The following is a 20719-nucleotide window of genomic DNA, read 5'->3' as shown; positions in this document are numbered from 1 at the left end:
TTGCCTAAGCCCTACAAACTGCTAGCTGCTTTGCCCATACTCCTCGTTTAATCTTTGCCAAACACTGCAAGGTAGGGAGCGTTACTAAGAAATTGAGGCTCAGAGAAATAGAGGAACTTGCCTCACGTCAGGCAAGTAGCAAGTGGCTGGGGTAGGTCGGCCTCCAACACCGTTGCCCTTACCTCCCCCTCTTGTAGGAAGGCAGAGGGGAAGTTGTAAGGAGATAAAGAGGCTGAAGAAGGCCAGAGCCGAAGTTGATGTGTAGGGTTGGGGGCAAGGTCCTTCAGGAGTTGGGAAGGGATAAGTTCTCAGGAACAAGGTGGGAAGGGGCAAGGTGACACAAAATTAGCCTGTAAGAGGACGCGGGGCCTTTCTTCCTCCAAGACTCTGAACACCTGCCAAGGGGACACGGGGAGGCTGTGTGAAGTGGGAGCAGACACGCACCAGATCCAAGAGGACCTTGAAACCAACGCCAAGCCTGCCTCCGGGAGCAAGCTGCTTATGTCTAATGACTCATTCCCTAGGACAAGGCCAGATCCTGGCCAGCAGCCACTAAGGATGCTGCCGCGGGGCGCTCCTCTACACTCGCGGGAGCTGTCACATCCCGACCTCCTCCTCTGCGGGGCTCCAGGAGGTGTGGCCGGGATCTAAAGCCACCTTTGACTTTGTGTCACCAAACCCTTTAATTCTTTGGGGCCAACTAGAGGGCAAAAAGGATAAGAGCAAACCAAGGAGGGGATGTTGCAATTCCAAACTGCTCTCCAAAATGCTTTCTAGATGCATCTGAGAATTAATTAATTACTTAATTATAAAGAGCAAGAGGGCACAGAACAAACAAACAAAACAAAACAAAACAACGAATTACCAGACCCTTGAAAATTGTTCAAGAGTAGATGCCCCGCAAATCTGAATTTCTGAATTCCAAAAGCCCAAAGCCGGGTGGCCTTTTCAAAGAGCTAAGTTGATTTTATCACTAGCTCTAGTCTGAATTCACCACGCATTTCCTCCCTAATCCAGGATGTGATAAGAAACCAACATAACAGGAATTCATCTTCTCCCAAGAAAAGGTGAGCATCTCTGAGTTCAAAGAGACAACCGGAACCTAATTACATCACCTCTTTTCAAGCTTTCTGGTAAAAGTGTAAAATGAAAGAGGGCTGAAAGAGGCTGTTTAGCACAGCTACAATGTGACCACATTTTCCTTTCAAAAGTGACACACCAAGTAGCTGCCATTTTTAGCAAAGGATCTGCAATCAGAGCCATTGCAAAAATAAATAAATAAATACACAAAGTGCTCGTTTTGAGAGCTTTGGAACCTGGGCCCCGAAGGGCAGTATTTCCTTGTTCTGTCTGATGAATGTTACACAAAGGGTAGGCAGGGAAGGCTGGTCTGCAAAGAGAAAAGCACCTTTGTGAAGAAAAACAAGTATGTGGCCTTCAGGGAGCTAAGCACATGTTTAATTATGTGTTTTAAACTTCTCAGCGGACTGCAGATCTATAAAGGGAACCACTGAAAGTGAAGATCACGGCGACTTACCCAGAGCATCAGGCTGTTTTCCGCAAGACGGGGCGAGAAGTGAGAAAGCAAAATCTTTGCTTCAGTTACACAAACTCCCTCTCCTTTGCAGAGAAACTTGAGAGCTGAAATGGAGCCAGACGCTAATGCGGGACCAGCTGCGAACAGCTCTGTGCTTGTCAAACACTGACATCTACTGGACAGTTTTGAAACGCATGTTTATTTCTGAAAGTGATCCATTTATGGCATCAAATAGATCGATTCCCCTGTGCTTTTTATCGTGGAGGATTTTTCTCCTTTTTGCCCTTTGGAAGCCATTGAACTATAATTTAATTGCTTTTGTAAAACACGCAGAGCTCTTTAATTTATGGTTTAGCTTTAAAAAATTACTAGGATTGCTATTCTCATTAAATAGGGCTTGGCAAGTACGAGAGAAGAGCACCGGTTCTCTAATCTGAATTCATTAGGTATAAATAATTATCCCTTATATCCATAAAGCACTAATCCGTCTCCAAAGCATGACCGGTTATATTGTCTCATTAGCTGTCAATAACCCTGTGAGATGGGACGATCACGATCATCCTATTCTGCAGAAAAGGACACAAAGGCTCAGAAAATCTAGCTAATACATCCAAGGTCACAAAACAAGTCAGAGGTGATGCTAGCTCCAGAATCGAGGTTTTCCAATTTATAGGCCAAGACTCTTATCATCGAGGCATATTTCTCTTGGTGGAAAGAAATAAATTACTATCAGCTGGTGAGGGAAAAGGCAAATGGGGACATGCAAACACACACACCCTTTCTTTCGCTCGCTACTGTTAAAGCCCTGACATTAACTAATGAGCAGAGGGAGAGAGCCGCCGTGGATGATAGCTGCACTCCATTTTCATACACCAAGAAAGACTTGGCTAAAGCTAATGAACCCACGGGGCATTATTAACCTTCCCCTCCAGCATGTCAGAATCAGCCGCCACAGTGAAGTGCAGGCGCCGATCTTTAAAAACACACTGGCTTGTCATCCAAAGAGATTGAGAATCGGTTACCTTATGCCCAGATTGATTCACCTTCCCCCAACCAGGGCACAGAGCTGCATCCTGATGATGATAACAAGGTTCCTAATTATCATCGAAACTAGAGGCACAGAAAGAACCTCGGGACAAGGGAGGCATACCTGAGGGCAGGGTGAATGGATTATAAACACAACCTTTTCTCTGCTGTGGGCAACTTACCAAAGGCATCCGAGCTTTGTTGGGACTTTTTTTTTTCCCCCCACAGGATAATTAGCTGGAGCTCTAAAAGAAACATCAAACCATGGAGGTTGGAACATAAGCGGGCACTTCATAAATGTTACCCGGAATGAAAATATTGCCATGAGATTCCCAAAGAGGCATGGAGCATCTGCCTTGGAGGCCTGTGGCCAAGCTTGTCCTGTTACTGCTTTGCTAACAGAGGAGGAACGGAGGCATGCTGTGGAGTGGAGATGGTGGAGAGCTAAAAGACAGATCAGTTAACCAGACAATAGGGGGGTTCAACCCACCCTCAGGGGTATGGACAGCTCAGCCCACAAAGCATCTCCAGCCCTAGAAAACCAAGGCGTCAAGGTCAACCATTAAAAGCAAATTAAAGGATAGGATATGGCTGGCCGTATCAATGCTCTTTTTGCATGTGTAGAAATTCTGTCCCAACTCGGGAGCCTGAGCTCTTAAAAACAATAGTAACAGCGAACACTAATACAGGACTCATTAATACTCATTAATCCTCACAACAACCCCATGAGGCAGGTGCTCCTATCAGTCCCACTTTACGGAAGTTACCCATCAGCTGAGGCACAGGGAGTAGGTAACTCAACTAAGATTCCACATCTTTCAAGTGGTGAGACTAGAATGTAAACCCAGGTCTGTCCAATTTCAGCGTCCATTCCCTTCACCTCTGTATCAGTGGTTCTCAACATGTGGTCCCCAGATAAGCAGGATCAGCATGGCCTGAAGATACAATTCTCAGCCTTCTCTCTCCACACCTGTCCCCAACAGACCGACTCAAACAAAAACTCGGGGGCCCAACCCCCTGAACTTTAACAAGCCACAAAGGTGATTCCGGTCCACAAGAAACTGTGAAAACTACTCTGTATGATACCACTTGTCTCTAAAAGGTACCTGAAGGTCTAGAACATTCAGCTCAAAAAGAACACTGACAGGGTTGTGGTTTGCCATTTGCTGATGAAACTGGAACGTGAGAAGGTAATTCAATTTGATTGTGAACGTGGATTAATCTTGGCTGTTTCGGTATCATTCCTTCATCCTAGAAAAATTCCAAGATGCAATGCGTTAATAGAGGATCCATTTTTCAGATGTAGAAATCAAAACCATTGAAGTCATCAGATCATTGGCAAAACACCTCAGTGATTAGTCCATTCTCCTTTCTCCAAAAAAGTGCACGTAACCCATCTGAGGCCAGCAAGTGATTATCTCCACAAGAAGGTAAGAAATATCCAGAGATGGGGTAGGAAATAGTCTTTGAGATTTCAACTCCAAGGTTGGAATCCTTCAGCTCAGGCTTGATTTGACCTCCTTTACTTGCTTTCTTTTGCTAGGCTGTCCCCCTATCGTCTTCATACCACCAGGATCCAGTTTAGCGTTTCCTAATGTGTGTGTGAGCTAATTTAAGACCCTAACACTGTGAGATGCTTTGCAGGAAAATGGTTCGAGCCGGACCAGATTAGCTTGTATTTACTGAACGTGTTCTAAGAGCCAAGAACTCTTATAAGCACTTTATATATATATTATAACCATCCTATGAGATAAAATTGTCCTCCCCTTTTGATAGACGAAGACAAGTGAGGCACAAAGAGGAGAAATAAACTTTTCCAAGTTCCCACAAGACCGATCCTAGCTGGGTTCTAAACCCAGAAAGTCTGCTGGCAGAGGCCCTCACTCACAATACCATGCGTTCCTGCCTCTCTGTGGGAAATTCTTCATATTCCATCTATGCTTTTTGCCCTCCCGAAAAGTCTCCACACACATGAACCACAACTCTCGCTCAATCCCTAAAACCATTGTGAGAAGGCAAATGTACTAATGGGTGTGTGTGTGTGTGTGTATGTGTGTGTGTTTCTTAGTGCCTGAAATAGACTAAACACTACAAAAGCATTTACTTTTGTGGTTGTTGCTGGCGGTGTCATTATTGACAGGTACCTAACCCTTTACCACATCTTGGGCTAACCTTGAAGGACAAGAAAGACAATGAAATCCTCATGAGGGAAAGAAGCTTCTTTAACTTCTCTTAGAGCAGGCAGAGGCAATCATGCTGTCATCTCAGCCCTTGCATGGGCGACACTTCCTCAGAGGAAAGCCCGGCCATGCCACCCTGCTAGATACAAACAGCTAGCAATCTCCGTGCGTGTAGTTAATGTCGGCTGGCTTCCCCCATCCTGACCCCCGCACCTCAGAAGCTCCAAAGTGTTTACCACCTTCAACCAAATCATCCTGGAAGTTTCAGCCTATTGGCTTGAGTTACTCCAAATGGTCAGATGGAGATTTGGAGTCACATTCAGAAACCTCTCCAATCTCGGTGCTTCTAGGAATTCTGCTGGATAGCATAGAGTCCTGAACTTGTAGGGTGTTGGAGCGGGAGGAAGGAGGTGGGAGTCTACCTTTGACAATTAGTACTTCTCATACTGGGGAACAGGGGCTGGGTGGGCTCCAGACTACTGGGTAAACTGTTATCAATCTGACCTTTGGAGTCAGGTTAGTCATCTGAAATTTCTCAAACCATACCGCACTCTAGGTTAAGAAAAAAAAAAAAAGGAGTAGTAATGATTTTCATCCAACCCTAGGTCCTCTATTTATCTCTTCTACTCAGCGGCAGTGGTCTCAAGTCTGCTTCTCAGTGTTGGAGTCTCCCGAGGCTTCCACTGCCTACGAAGCCACATCACAAGCACCTCATCTTCGCTACCAGTGTTTACTATGAAAGATAAAGGGCATTAATGTCTGTACCAAGGACACTGCTCCCTCTGTTCCCAAAGCCTCCAGAGCCACATCAAGCCTGATGCTGCTTCGTGCTGCTCTTGAAACAAAATGGCACCAGGTGCTGCTGCTGGGCCAATTACTGGCGTCTGGGTAGCACCTGCAGTTCTGTGCTGCCCCTGGCGTCACTAACGTGCTACAGCCCTCCGCGTGCCAAAGCGGAGTTCTGTTCCCTGGAAACCCCATGTGCCAAAGTTGGCTACGTTCTGAGCTAACTTTCAATTAGGTAGGCATAAAAGCTGTGCTGTCTTATCTCCCTTCCAATGTCTCACAGAGATCTTTAGCGAAACGACTGTTTTCCCGGCTTGTATTTTGTTTTTCCTTTCAGCACTCCTCAACCATTGTGTCTAGACACGAATCCCGGGGGGAACTAGAGTACATGTGAATGGCAGGCAATGAACTCTTCTCAGATTTGCCCCAACTCTCTAACAACTAAGGCTCCATTAGTGGACCCAGCACGTGTACATGGCCCTCTCTCAGAAGTCTCCTTGGTAGCCTGTGGGGCAGTCGGGTGGGGAGCCTCTTCCCAGCACGCCCAAAGATACCAGCAGCCTAGGGGAAAACCAAGCCGAGGCTTTCGCTAGGGTCTCTTCTACAAGAGATTTTATTCCCAGCACAGCAATCTTGCAAACCAATCCGAAAGACCATAGGAAGATGCAGTGGACTAGGCAAAAAATGGCCAGAATTCCAATTCCAGTTCTGTTAATTATCAGCCATGTGGGCCCTGGGCAGGCCATTCCACCTCCATCTACTAGGATAACAATAGCTTCCCTGACTAACCCCAGGCCTAGCCATTGAAGAAGGACATGTTGGGCTTCTTTCTAAAAGATAGAACACTAAACGCTGTTGGAGATACAAAGAACAGTCACCGATTTCCCTAGCTAAGAGCGTACAGACATTATTTCTGAGAAAAATGGTAGTTGAGTTCTTACCGTTTCGTACTTTACGTGCTATCTCCTTCCTCACAATAACCCTATGAGATGAGCATAATTAAGCCCATTTTACAGATGAGGAAGACAAGCTCAGTGAGGATCACAGACTTATCAATCGCACATCCAGTAAGTGAAGGATCTAGGATTTAAATCCAGGTTTGTCTCATGCCAGAATCTGTGATTTTTTTTCCCCCACCAAACCACACTACCTCATGTATATAAATAGCTATAGTACAAGGTAGAAAGTCATTCATCTCATAAGGCATAGATGAAGTGCCATGGAAGCAAATGAGATGCATACGAAAATGTTTTATAAACAGTCAAGCTGACACAATTGTAAGGGGTTTCTGTTATGATCATTAGGGCAAGTGTTCTATAAAAATATGCTGGCTGTAAAGTTCCATCTGTAAATAGGAGTTAACCAAGCCTTGTAGAGGTATAAAAGAAAGGAGTATTTAATTTCAGCTGCAACAGATCATTGGAAGGCAACTGGTGCCTCAAATTCCATCACTATTCTAAATAGCCCAGCATCTGTATATGGGCATGGGGAACCTCTGTGAACAGATCGAGAGCCCCCAGAGCTCAATGGTGGCACCCAAGCAGAATGAAAATCAGTTCAGCACGTTGCGACACGCTGGATGGGCCTCCTGAGAAGACATGTTGGGATGGGTTATTAAGATCACTTGGTGAAGTGAAACCTTGTTCAGGATGTGTGGTCCACTGTGAGCAAGAGCTGTGTAACCCAGCAGGGTATGAGAAGCTGGCTTTTGAATGTGGACTGACACAGAGGCTCTTTGTTGTGAGTTCAAGGTCTAATCATCATAACTTACGTATATTAAGCACCTACTATGTGCCAATCACTGAGCTAAGCATGGGAAGAGTCTGTATTAAGTCATCCCATTATGATGAAGCTAATTATACTCCTCTGATTAAGAGCATGAATTTTGAAGTAATATAGACCACTGTTTGTTTTACTGTGGACAAGTTAGTTAATCTCTCCAAGCCTCAGTTTCCTAATCTGTAAAACAGAGATCATAATACCCACATCATAGAGTTGTCATGAGGATTAAATAAGCTAATGACTTTAATACAGTAGAGCAATTAATACTACACTTAGCACAAATACACTGTTCAATAAATGGTAGACAATGTTGTTGTTACCATTAGATTTTTCTGTTGAAAGTCAATAGGGATCATGGGGTACCTGGCTGGCTCAGTGAGTACAGCATGTGACTCTTGATCTTGGGGTTTTAGGTTCGAGCCCCACATTGGATATAGTGATTACTTAAAAATAAAATCTTTAAAAAATTATTATTTATATTATATGTTTATTAAAATACATTAATTAATTTTAAAAATTATTATTTATTTATTTAGAAGCTTTTATTTATTCATTTGAGAGAAAGAGAGAGCACAAGCGGCGGGGGGGCAGATGACAAGGGAGAAGCAGACTCTCCACTGAGGGAGGAGCCTGACATGGGGCTCAGTCCCAGGATCCCAAGATCATGACCTGAGCTGAAATCAGACACTCAACTAACTGACTGAGCCACCCGGGTGCCCTGCTCTTTCCCTTCTATCACCATCTATAAAAACCCTATAATAAAAAATAAGTAAATAAAATTTAAAAAATCTTTTTAAAAAAGTCAGCAAGAATCATTCTTTCTTTTTTTAAGATTTTATTTATTTATTTGACAGACAGAGATCACAAGTAGGCAGAGAGGCAGGCAGAGAGAGGAGAAAGCAGGTTCCCTGCAGAGCAGAGAGCCTGACATGGGGCTCGATCCCCAGATCCTGGGATCATGACCTGAGCCGAAGGCAGAGGCTTTAGCCCACTGAGCCACCCAGGCGCCCCAAGAATCATTCTCTTAAATTCTAGGAAATAGTACTAGAATATAAATTCTAGGCATATTGGTTACCTATCACATAACAAATTATCCCATAATTTAGTGACTTATAACAGTACACTTTATCTCAGCATTTCCGTGATCAAGATCTGGGCATAGCTAAACTGAGTCCTCTGCTTTAGGGTCTCTCACAGGCTATCATTTAGGTGTTGGCCAGGGCTGGGGTCTCATTTCAAAGCTTGATGACTGAAGAAGGATCCACTTCCAAGTTCATTCATGTGGTTTTTGGCAGGATTCAGGTCCTCACAGGCTGTCAGCCTGAGGTTCCTCACTGGCTATTAGCTGGAAGCTACCCTTGGTTCCTTGCCAAATGGGCCTCTCCAATCCCTGCTATCTTTCTTCGTCAAAGCCAGCAAGAGTCAGCTGGCAAATGGAAGTCACAGTCTTATAACCTAATCACAAGAGTGATATTCCATCTTTTTTGCTGTATTCTATTCCTTAGAAGCAAGTCACCAGTTCCAGCTTATACTCAATGAGAATTACTCAAAGACATGAACACCTGGAGGTGGGAATCATTGGGAGCCATCTTAGAAGTCTGCCTTCCACACGGGGAAAGGTAATAAACTCAAGAGTCAAAGAAAAACTTTTAAAAGTCTATAGGGTATATGGGAATGCAAGCTGGTGCAGCCACTCTGGAAAACAGTATGGAGATTCCTCAGAAAGTTGGAAATAGATCTACCCTATGACCCAGCGATTGCACTACTGGGTACTTACCCCAAAGATACAACTGTAGTGATCCAATGGGGCACCTGCACCCCAAGGGTTATAGCATCAATGTCCACAATAGCCAAATGATGGAAAGACCCCAGATATCCATTGACAGATGAATGGGTAAAGAAGATGTGGTAGATATACACAATGGAATATTATGCAGCCATCAAAAGTTGAAATCTTGCCATTGGCAACAATGTGAATGGAACTAGAGGGTATTATGCTAAGTGAAATTAGTCAATCAGAGAAAGACAATTACCATATGATCTCACTGATGTGTGGAATTTAGGAAACAAGGCGGAGGATCATAGGTAAAGAGAGGAAAAAAAAAAAACAAGATGAAACCAGAGAGGGAGACAAACCATAAGAGACTCTTAATCATAGGAAACAAACTGAGTGTTGTTGGAGGGGAGGTAGGCAGAAGGGACAGGGTAACTGCGTGATGGACATTGGAAGGGGATGTGTTGCAATGAGCCCTGGGTATTACATAAAACTGATGAACCACAGACCTGTACCCCCTGAAACCAATAATGCATTATATATTAAGTAATTGAATTTAAATCAAAAAAATTTTTTAAAAGAAAGGAATTTCTTAAAGAACAGCAGGAACATGTCAAAAGGACACAGAAGCCAACTTGAAGAGCTCCCACTGGCCAAATATGGGACAGTTTTGCATAAAAATAGTGATAGAAATGGATTATAACCCATTAATTATAAAATAAAATTTATGAGCCCATGCTTATATCAATAAATGAATAAATAAGTGAATTTTTTTTCAAAAGTGTATAGGGTATAAACTCAAGATTGAAAGTGAACTGTGAAAATAAGTATAGGCTATTAGGGGAACAATTAATAAGGAAAGATATTCGTATGTGTTTTGGAGGTTTTGTTCAATGATAATAAAAAGAATTATTTCCTTTGATGAGTGTTTAGTTTCCTTAAATCCCTTTTATAATAAAAAAAAATTTTAATCCTGATCATACCCATTTTACAAATGAGGAAAGTGGCTCAGAGAGAACTTGCTCAAGGTCCCTAAGAGCAAAGTGGGATTGGAATCCAAATTTGTTCAACTCAAAAATCTATGCTTTTTCTGCTACACCAGGTTGCTCCCCATGTTTAGCAATTTAGTGTGATCTGTTCCAGTTTAGTGTTCATGTTTTAGTTTTGTTCAATGCCTTACTTTTGACCATGAACATATATATCCTCTTTTTATCTCCCATACCCGTAATTCATAAAATTCATCCCCTGCAAAACTGATAGTAGTTGTTGTTTGGAAATTGAATACCAATTTTTATAACCTATAGCAAAACATCTTTTTTAATTCATAGAGGTGATATGTTGTTCGTGTTTCTGTGGTCCTCCTCAGGTGTTAGGTGGTATTCTGTTAATGCTTTTCTAAAAGTACAAATACTAGTCAGGATTGCTTTTTCATACATGCTTGTCCATACCAGCAACCTTTGCCAGTGTGCAGTAAGCTAGATTTTCAGCATGATTCAAAATATGTACACTGAAACATTCAGAGCACCTTAGTACTTGAGGCCAAACACGGGCAACAAAAGGCGTTATCATGGGAGTGGTATAGGAGTAACCCATGCTCTACTACAAGAACATATTTTTTAAAGCTAAAAAAGCAAATTTTACAGGCAGACGTACAGTCATCATTGACTTAGCACCCAGGGTATACACACAAGGAACTAAGCTCATTAAATACTGCGTGAGATACAACACTCTACAAGACGTAGGAGATCCATGCACTCAGGTTGCATTGCAAAAGCCCCTCAAAGCAGACACTTCCAGATGCAGTCACTTCCTAGCCAGATTAACTGTTTAACACTACAGAATGAATTCTTTTTAAGATTTTATTTATTTATTTGATAGACAGAGACATAGCGAGAGAGGGAACGCAAGCAGGAGGAGTGGGAGAGGGAGATGCAGGCTTCCCGCTGAGCAGGGAGCCGGATGCGAGCTCCACCCCAGGACCCTGGGATCATGACCTGAGCCTAAGGCAGACGCTTAACGACTGAGCCACCCAGGCGCTCCCAGAATGAATTTTTTTTTGCTGCACCAGGTTTTTCCTGCATGTAATATAAAACATCATATCCATTCTGTCCTCACCTGTGTTTGGCTAGTGGGCTTTCTCAGATCTTGGAGACGGTGTTACTTACCAAGGCAGGATTTCTGAGTTAGACTGGCAACATCAGTATGTATGATGTGTTTCCATTAATCTTTGAAGGGAGTGTGTGTATGTGTATATAGACAGATATTGAAAACACACATACATATGTACATACATACATACATATTCTGTATATGCTCATAATATATTTCTGGAGGGACATGCAGAAAAATAGCAGCAGCTTTTAGGGAGATGAACTCGAAGATTGGGAACGTGGAACTGGAATAGGTGGGAGAAGGAGGCTCACTTTCCACTGTATGATCTCTTGCATAATTTCAACTTGTTCCCATGATTTTGTATTACTTTTTTACTTAAAATACTTTTAACTTTACTGAACATAACTTTAAGGGTTCAATAAATAAATCAAGAGTTCTTAACTAGGTATACAATCAGAATTTCTCATAGAGCTTCTGTCAAAATACACATAGAGGTAGTTTAACCTTGATAGCTGGGCCTCTGGAGTCAGACTGTACGGACTGAAAGATCTCTAGTGCAGGGCGAGACATGCGGCAACTTATCTGACCTCTCAGAGCCTCAGTTTCCTCCTCTGTAAATGGTGGCTCTGTTGTAAAGCCTACTTTTCTGGGAACTGGGATGAAAGGAGGGGGCCTTGCAAGGACTAATCCTTTCAAGGACTTGCCTCAACCTCATCCACCTGCTTGCCGGGCTAAATGAGCTTCCATTCCCCTTACTAGTCTACAGTACACCAAAACACTTTGCTCTGAGCATGAAGAGAGACTAGTGAAAAGGAAGACCGATTGGATATTTCTAGAACAACAACAACAACAAAAAACCTCTAATCTGCTCTCAACAGAAAATACTCTCATTGAGGGATTTCTTTTCAAACTTGATCCAAAAAGATGGCTATTGGCAGGCAAATAGAAGACATTCTTCTTACTCTTCAATCGCACAAGTTTCTGGAGATGTAATGAATCCTAAGTGGCTTCCAGGAACATGGCTGTTACTCTAACACACAGTTGTCTGGTACGATTTACTCCATTAAGAGTCACTACTGGGGCGCCTGGGTGGCTCAGTCAGTTAAGCATCTGCCTTCGGCTCAGGTCATGATCCCGGAGTCCGGGGATGGAGCCCTTCATCAGGCTCCCTGCTCAGCGAGGAGTCTGCCTCTTCCTTTCCCTCTGCCCACCCCCCACCCGGCTCCCTCTCTCCCTCTCTTACTCTCTCGCTCTCTCAAATAAATAAAATCCTTTAAAAAAAACTCACTACTGAAGTATTGGGGGGTTATGCTGAAGTAGGGAGACTAGCGTAATTTGGAATTAGAGGAGACACGATCACGTCACAGCGGGGACATGTGGCAGGATGCTTCTTCCATTTAAAGGCCTAGGAATCGACTAGAGAAGATTTTATAGAAACAAGATTTGTAGGACCCTCTTCAAATCTACCAAATCAGAATCTCCAAGGAGCGGTAACAGAGCCTGTATGATATTAGTAGGTCTGATATTTAATATCTATTGAGCATCTGCCATGTAGACCAGGCTCGATGCTAAGCATTTTTCATGTATTATCTCACTAATCCTCACAACACTCAAAAGCTTTAGGTACTACTATTATTACCATTTACAGAAGTCCAAGACTCTTTTCACCGTGCTCCTTGTTCAGCATCTTTCTTCAGTATCCTCCCTTCATCCATTTGAAAACAAATGCTCTTCTGTATGACCCAAATTGTTGGGATTTTTTACCCCACGCTTACCCAGTTTATGGTACCATTTCCTTAGGGGAAATAAATGCCTTTTCTCAGCTGAAAACCCAAGATCCAAGCCCATAGCACTGCCTGCCTTATACGGCTTCCCTATCTTGCTCGAGGACCTATAGAACTCACAGTGAGGCTGCTTGGAAAATCAGCTCTAAAAGAAATTCTTTTCACCTGTGAAGTGTTCAATAGGGGGATGGCAGAGGCCCTGAGGCTGTCTTTTGAAGGCAAAAGGGTCTTCTTGGTCTTAGAATAACAACACATATCAACTTCTATAAGTAGGTTATTCATAACAACAATAACAGCTAATATTTATTGAACACTTTACTACTCTCCAGGCACTGTAACATATTTATTATCCCATTTAATATTAAATATGACCCTGTAGGGCAATTATTATTATTAATATTATTATTATTATTATTATCCCCCTTTTTACGGATGAGAAGACAAGGCCAGAAAGGCAAAATGACTTGCCAGAGATCACTCAGCTATCACTTGACAGAACAGGAATAAAACCCAGTTTTGTGTGACTCCAAAGTTAATATACTTAACTCCTCCGTCCTTAATGTCAAGACCAAAAGAAGAAATCAATTGGACTTGGCCTTTTTTTAAAAAGATTTTATTTTTAAGTAATCTCTAGACCCAATCTGGGGCTCAAACTCACCACCCTGAGATCAAGAGTCATAGCTCCACCAAGTGAGCCCACCAGGTGCCCCCCTGGGCTTGTCTTTAATTGTGCTTGTTTGTGTATACGTGGGTTTCAAGGATTGTTTTTTGTTATTTTTGTTTGTTTGTAAAAGAAGAAGAGGGTTTTACTTTCCAGTCTACTCGGCTACAGGAAGCCAATATTATGAATTAGTGAAATTTTGAAAGAGGACTACTTTCTCAGAGATCCCTGATGGTAGCTTTCTGGCCTGGCTGACGAATATGACAGAAAGACAGAATCAGCATGTTAGAACTATTATCCTTTTATCAAGTAGTACAAAGAAGTAATTGCTTCCTCTCAAGTTAACACCTAAAGAAATTACTCAGCACCCAATTCACTTCTCAGGGGTGGAATCTTACTCTTCGTATCATCCCCCACGCCCATATTTCCATCTTGGCAGCATAAAGAGCCAGATCTTCTAGCCTAGATGACTACACAGAGATCAGCAATTCTGAAACTCTGCACCCTGCTCAGAGATCCTCCAGTCCTCTCCCCTCCTTTGTGGTAGAGATCTTGAAAAATGCTCCCCAAACACGTTTTAGACCCCCAAAATGCAAAGCCTTTTTCTCTACCACCCACAATCAAATGGCTGTTAGGGACAAAAAAGCCTTTGTTACTCCACGTCACTGCTTTTGAGGGGAATGCAGGAGCCCTTTTAACGGATGACACAGCTCATAGTGGGTAACCACTCTCCTCTCTGAGAGATAGGAAAGAGGTGAAGACAATTCTCGGCAGTACAGAAGCACCTCTCCAGCTGCTACCAGCTGTCCTTCAGGTGGCTGAGCTATCGGACCTGGGAAGGGCATGGGGAGGTGGGTGCCCATTCTCCTTTGTGACCAGATACTGAAGTGCTCTCTCCATTTTGGTCTCTCACTCTGCAACCTTCCTTCTTACTGTCCTTAGTGACTTTCTGTGTGTCCCTACCACACACCGGCATACACACACATTCTGCTCTACAGCCTTTGCCATTGGTTCCATGCTGTCAATATGACTTCCAATTAAATCAGTGCAACTACAAAGAAATACCATAGAGATGAGTTTATATTTGCCTACAGAATCAGGATCAATTGCACTTCCTTATAACTACACACATACACATACACAAATATACACACACATGCCCCTACACCTACAGGAATCTCTCACTTTTCACAAAAGGATGCTCCTGAAAATCCAGTAAATGTTAAATTGCATAGATGAAAGTCAATTTTGGGGCACCTGGGTGGCTCAGTGGGTTAAAGCCTCTGCCTTCGGCTCAGGTCATGATCTCAGGGTCTTGGGATCAAGCCCCACGTGGGGCTCTCTGCTCAGCAGGGAGCCTGCTTCCCTTCCTCTCTCTCTGCCTCTCTCTCTCCTTACTTGTGATCTCTGTCTGTCAAATAAATAAATTTAAAAAAAAAAGAAAGTCAATTTCAACTCCAATGACTTTCTTAATTATTTTCACATGTATAAATGTTTATTTCAATAAATACAATTTTCCTTGGTAGTGGGGCACAAAAGCAAATAAAATATAGCTGGAAATATTTTGCCAACTGTAAACCATCAATAAATGTAACTCATAGTTATTCACTAAGCAGGTAAGGGTGATAATGAATGCAATTTAAAAGGCTCTACTGTAAACCACTTTTATAACATGATTAATCCTTCCTTAATGTAAACGTTTGTACAAATGGATTAGAATACATTGGATCTGATGTAGGTCTTCTTACATTTAAACAAATCTACTTACATTACACTGTGATTGCTCTTCATTTCTATTATATCCAAATTGGATTATAAAATGTTTTTAAAGCAATAGTGGGTATGCCATTAAAATACAGAGTACTGAATGAGAAAAGTTTTTTCTTTTTAATTGAAGCATAGTTGACAACAAAATATTATATTAGTTTCACGTGTACAACATAGTGATTTGGCTTTTTATCAACAGAGTGATTGATATTTATATACACTACAAAATGCTCACCACTGTCTAAGTCTAGTTACCATCTGCCACCACATAAAGTTATTTCAATATTATTCACTATATTCCCTATGCTGCACTTTTCATCCCTGTGGCTTATTTATTTTATAACCGGAAGTCTGAAGCTCTTAATCCTCTTCACCTACTTTGCCCATCCCCCCACCCACTTCCCCTCTGGCCACCACCAGTTTGATCTTTGTATCTAAGGATCAGTTTGTTTTGTTTGAATGATTGTTTTGTTTTTTAGATTCCACATATAAGTAAAATCATACAGTATTTGTTTGTCTCTGACTGACTTACTTAGCTTAGCATAATACCCTCTAGGTCCATCCATGTTGTTGCAAATGGCAAGATTCTATTCTTTTTGATGGCTGAGTAATACTCCATCATAGATAGAGAGAGAGAGATGATAGATAAATAGATAGATAGATAGATATGTCTATCTATACATATATATACACACACACCATTTCTTATTTATTATTCATCTATAAGTGGACACCTAGTCTGCTTCCATATTTTGACTATGGTAAGTAATGCTGCAATAAATGTAGGGATACACATATCTTTTTGAAACAGTGTCTTCATTTTCTTCAGTGGAATTACTGGATCATATGCTGTTTCTATTTTAAAATTTTTTTTTAAAGATTTTATTTATTTATTTGACAGAGATTACAAGTACACAGAGAGGCAGGCAGAGAGAGAGGAAGGGAAGCAGGCTCCCTGCTGAGCAGAGAGCCCGACGCGGGGCTCGATCCCAACGCGGGGCTCGATCCCAGGACCCTGGGATCACGACCTGAGCCGAAGGCAGAGGCTTTAACCCACTGAGCCACCCAGGCACCCCTCTATTTTAAAATTTTTGAGAAACTTCCATACTATTTTCTTTCCCTTTTTTTGGTGGGGGTAGAGAGGGGGGGCAGAGGGAGTGGGAGAGTGAGAATCTCAAGCAGGCTCCATGCCCAGCACAGAGCTCGACACAGGGTTCAATCTCATGACCCTGAGATCATGACCTGAGCCAAAACCAAGAGTTGGACGCTCAACCAAATGAGGCACCCAGGCACCCCTGCATACTGTTTTCCATTCTGGCTGTACCAATTTACATTCCCTCCAACAATACATGAGGGTTCCCTTTCCTCCACATCCCTGCCAACATTTGTTATTTCTTCTGTTTTTTGTATTAGTCATTCTGACAAGAGTAAGGTGATAACTCATTGTAGTTTTGATTTGCATCTCCTGGATGATTTTTGATGTTGAGCATCTTTTCATGTGTCTCCAATTTTTGAATCAGATTATTTGTTTTCTTTGGTGTTAACTTCTATAAGTTCTCTATAGTTTGAATATTAACCCCTTATTGGATGTATCATTTACAAATATCTTATCCCATGCACTAGATTGTCTTTTCTTTTTTATGGATGAGTAGTATTCCATGGCATATATAAACACCACATCTTCATCTACTCTATCAATGGACACTTGTGTTGTTTCCATATCTTGGCTATAATGCTACAATAAACATATGGGTGTATATATCCTTTCAAATTAGTGTTTAGTGTTTTCATTTTGGGGGGGGGTAAATACCCAATAGTGGAATCACTGGATCATATGGTATTTACGTTTGTAATTTTTTGAGTAATCTCCATACTGGTTTTCTACAGTGGCTGTACCAGTTTGCATTCCCACCAACAGTGTACATGTGTTCCTTTTTCTCCACATCCTCGCCGACACTTGTTGTTTCTTGTGTTTTTTTATTTTAGTCATTCTGACAGGTATAAGGTGATATCTCACTGTGGTTTTAATTTGCATTTCCTGGATGAATAGTGATGCTGAACATTTTTTCATGTCTGTTGGCCATCTGTATATCTTCTTTGGAAAAATGTCTATTCAAGACCTCTGCCCATTTTTAAATGAGATTACTTGAGGTTTTTTGGTGTTGAGTTGTTGAGTTCTTCATATTTTGTGGATATTAACCCCTTATAGGATATATTATTTGCAAAATCTTCTCCCATTCAGTAGGTTGGCTTTTCATTTTGTTGATGGTTTCTTTCACTGTGAAAAAGCTTTTTGGTTTGATGTACTCCCAATTGTTTATTTTTGCTTTTGTTGCCCTTGCCTAAGGAGAGAGATCCAAAAAATATTGCCTAAGGTCAATGTCCAGGAGTTTATTGTCTGTTTCCTTTTAGGAGTTTCATGGTTTCTGGTCTTACATTTAGGTCATTGACTGATTTTGAACCATCTTGAGCTTTGGGGTTTTTTTTGCCATTTGCATGGAATACCTTCTTCCATCCCTTCACTTTCAGCTTATCTATGTCTTAGGTCTGAAGTGAATCACTTGTAGGTAGGATATAGATGGGTCTAGCAAGATAGATGGGTAATGTCAGAATTGGCTACCCATCTAGCAGTGGGCCAACAAAGCTGAAGAAAGGCAAGAAAAATGGCACTAGCCAGTACTTTCATTCCAAAGAAAGTTCCTATAGATCCCTGTTTCTCTGACACACATCCTAAAATTAGTCAATAAATCTGTCTCACATATAGCTTGGGGGCTTTTCAAACTGCTGTCTCTGGGCTGAGTCTCTGAGTGAGTAATATCGCGTTTGGACCTTTTAAGAGTAGAATCTCGAGGTGAACCATGAGAGACTATGGACTCTAAAAAACAACCTGAGGGTTTTGAAGGGGCGGGGGGTGGGAGGTTGGGGGAACCAGGTGGTGGGTATTAGGGAGGGCACAGATTGCATGGAGCACTGGGTGTGGTGAAAAAACAATGAATACTGTTACGCTGAAAATAAATAAAAAATTAAAAAAAAAAAAAGAGTAGAATCTCGGTTTCCTATAGCCCTCCAGCTCTCCTAGAATTAAAACCCACTGATTTTCAAAGCTAGACCTTATGGGGGCTTATCTTCCCAGTGCAGATCTCCAGGGTGGGGGTTCCTGATGTGGGGCTTGAACCCCACACTCGTCAGGGAGGACCTCCTCACTTGTGGTGTCCCTCCCACCTGTGAGTTACTTTGCTAGGGCCTTGGTTCCCAACTTTGTCTCTGCCCCCCACCCGCCCTGCTGCTCTTCCTAATGTAGCTTTTTCTTTATATATTTAGCTGTAGGAGGGTTGTTCTGCTAGTCTTAAGCTGTTCTCAGAGCGAGTTGTACCATATATCATTGCAGCCTTGGTGTGTCCATGGGAGAAGATGAGCTCAGGATCTTCCTACCCTGCTATCTTTTCCTCTCTGAGAATGGGTTTTAATTCCTTCTCTGTCATCAACTGGCTGTTTTTGATTGCTCCAACTTCCTCCTATGTATTTTTTAAAAAGTGGTAATCATACCATCCTGCCTATTTAATATGGTTGTTAAGAAATACGAAATCTGGGGCGCCTGGGTGGCTCAGTGGGTTAAAGCCTCTGCCTTCGGCTCGGGTCATGATCTCAGGGTCCTGGGATCGAGCCCCGCATCAGGCTCTCTGCTTAGCAGTGAGCCTGCTTCCCCCTCCCTCTCTCTCTCTCTGTCTGCTTGTAATCTCTGTCTGTCAAATAAATAAATAAAATCTTTAAAAAAAAAAAAAAAAAAAAAAAAGAAATACGAAATCATATATGTGAAGACAAACCTTCACAGATAAAGAATAAGCAGTGTGGTATGTAGAATTCTGATATGACCCCAAGATTTAGGTCTCTGGTGTCCCAGTCATTCAGTCAGACACAAGTCTGGGTGCTCCTGTACAGAGATTTTTGCAAATATAATTAAGGTTCCAAATCAATTGACCTTAAAATAGGGAGATTATCTGAATGGGCCTGACCTAGCACATGAGCCCTTTAAATCTGAGATTCAAAATACAAGAAGGACTTGACACACTGTTGCTGGCTTAAGGATGGTGGGAGCCATATGACAAGTAACATGGGTGTCTTCTTTTTGCTAAGAGCAGCCCCCAGCTGGCAGCCAGCAAGGAAATAGGTATGTCAGCCCTACAACAGCAAGGAACTGAGATCTTCCAACAACATGAATGAGCTGGGAAGCAGTTGTTTCCCCAGAGCTTCCAGATGAGAACTCAACCTGCCTGACACCTTGGTTTCAGCCTTATGAGATTCTAAGCAGAGGAACCAGCTGAGCCACACTGAACCCACACTTCTGATCTAAAGAACTGTGAGCTAATAAATAGCTGTTGCTCTATGCCACAAAGTTTGTGATAATTTGTCATGGAGCAATGGAAAACTAGTATCAGTGACATAGAGCTACCTAGCATTATTTTCCACCAGCTATAGATAGAAACACACTGAATTTGGAGTTAGAAGATCTGGAATTAAATCCTACAGCTATTATTGGCTATGTACCTGGAATTAAATCCTACAGCTTTATGGGCTATGTAACTGGATATATCATTTGACCTCCTTGATCCTTATTTTCTTCATTTGTAACACAAGGAAAATAATTCACATTTCCCAGAACTGTTGTGTGGATTAAACGAGGTAATATGAAAACCAGCTAGCATTATGTCTGGCACACAACAGTAGGTGCTGTATAAATTTCTTCAACAATATTTCGTAAACATATACTCATTTATTTTACCATTCTTGTGCTAGGCCTCATGTTATGTACTTGGGATACAAGACCATTAAGACATGGTCTATGTCTTCAAGGAGTTTAAAGTATGATAACAGACAAATGAATAAACCAGCAATTTCCATACAGAAAAATGATGTCCATTATGATAGAAGGCTACAGATGGTATTAAGGAAAGTGAGAGAAGGAAGAAGTTGATCAGACGGGGGTTTCAAGGAACTTCTCAAAGGAGGTGAAGTTTGACTTATAGTTCAAAGTGCTGGTTTTTAAACTTGGATGCACAATGTAACCACCTAGGGAGGCTTTTGATGCCTCCTCACTCCACCAAGACATTGTGATTTAATTAATCTGGGGTATGGCCTGGGCAAGGAGAGCCCTCCAAAGAAACAGCATGCGCAAAAGCTCCTGGATGTGAAACTGTATCAAGCAGGAAACTCTAAAGAGTTCCATAGGACAGGCATGAAGGGAAGTTGTGTCAGGAAGAGGAGTCAGGTCATGCAGGACCCTGTATGCTAAGGCGAGGGGTTTGAAATTTA

Source organism: Martes martes, assembly GCF_963455335.1.
Source record: "Martes martes genome assembly, chromosome: X".
Taxonomy (NCBI): domain Eukaryota; kingdom Metazoa; phylum Chordata; class Mammalia; order Carnivora; family Mustelidae; genus Martes; species Martes martes.
Note: the sequence above shows the minus strand (reverse complement) of the source record.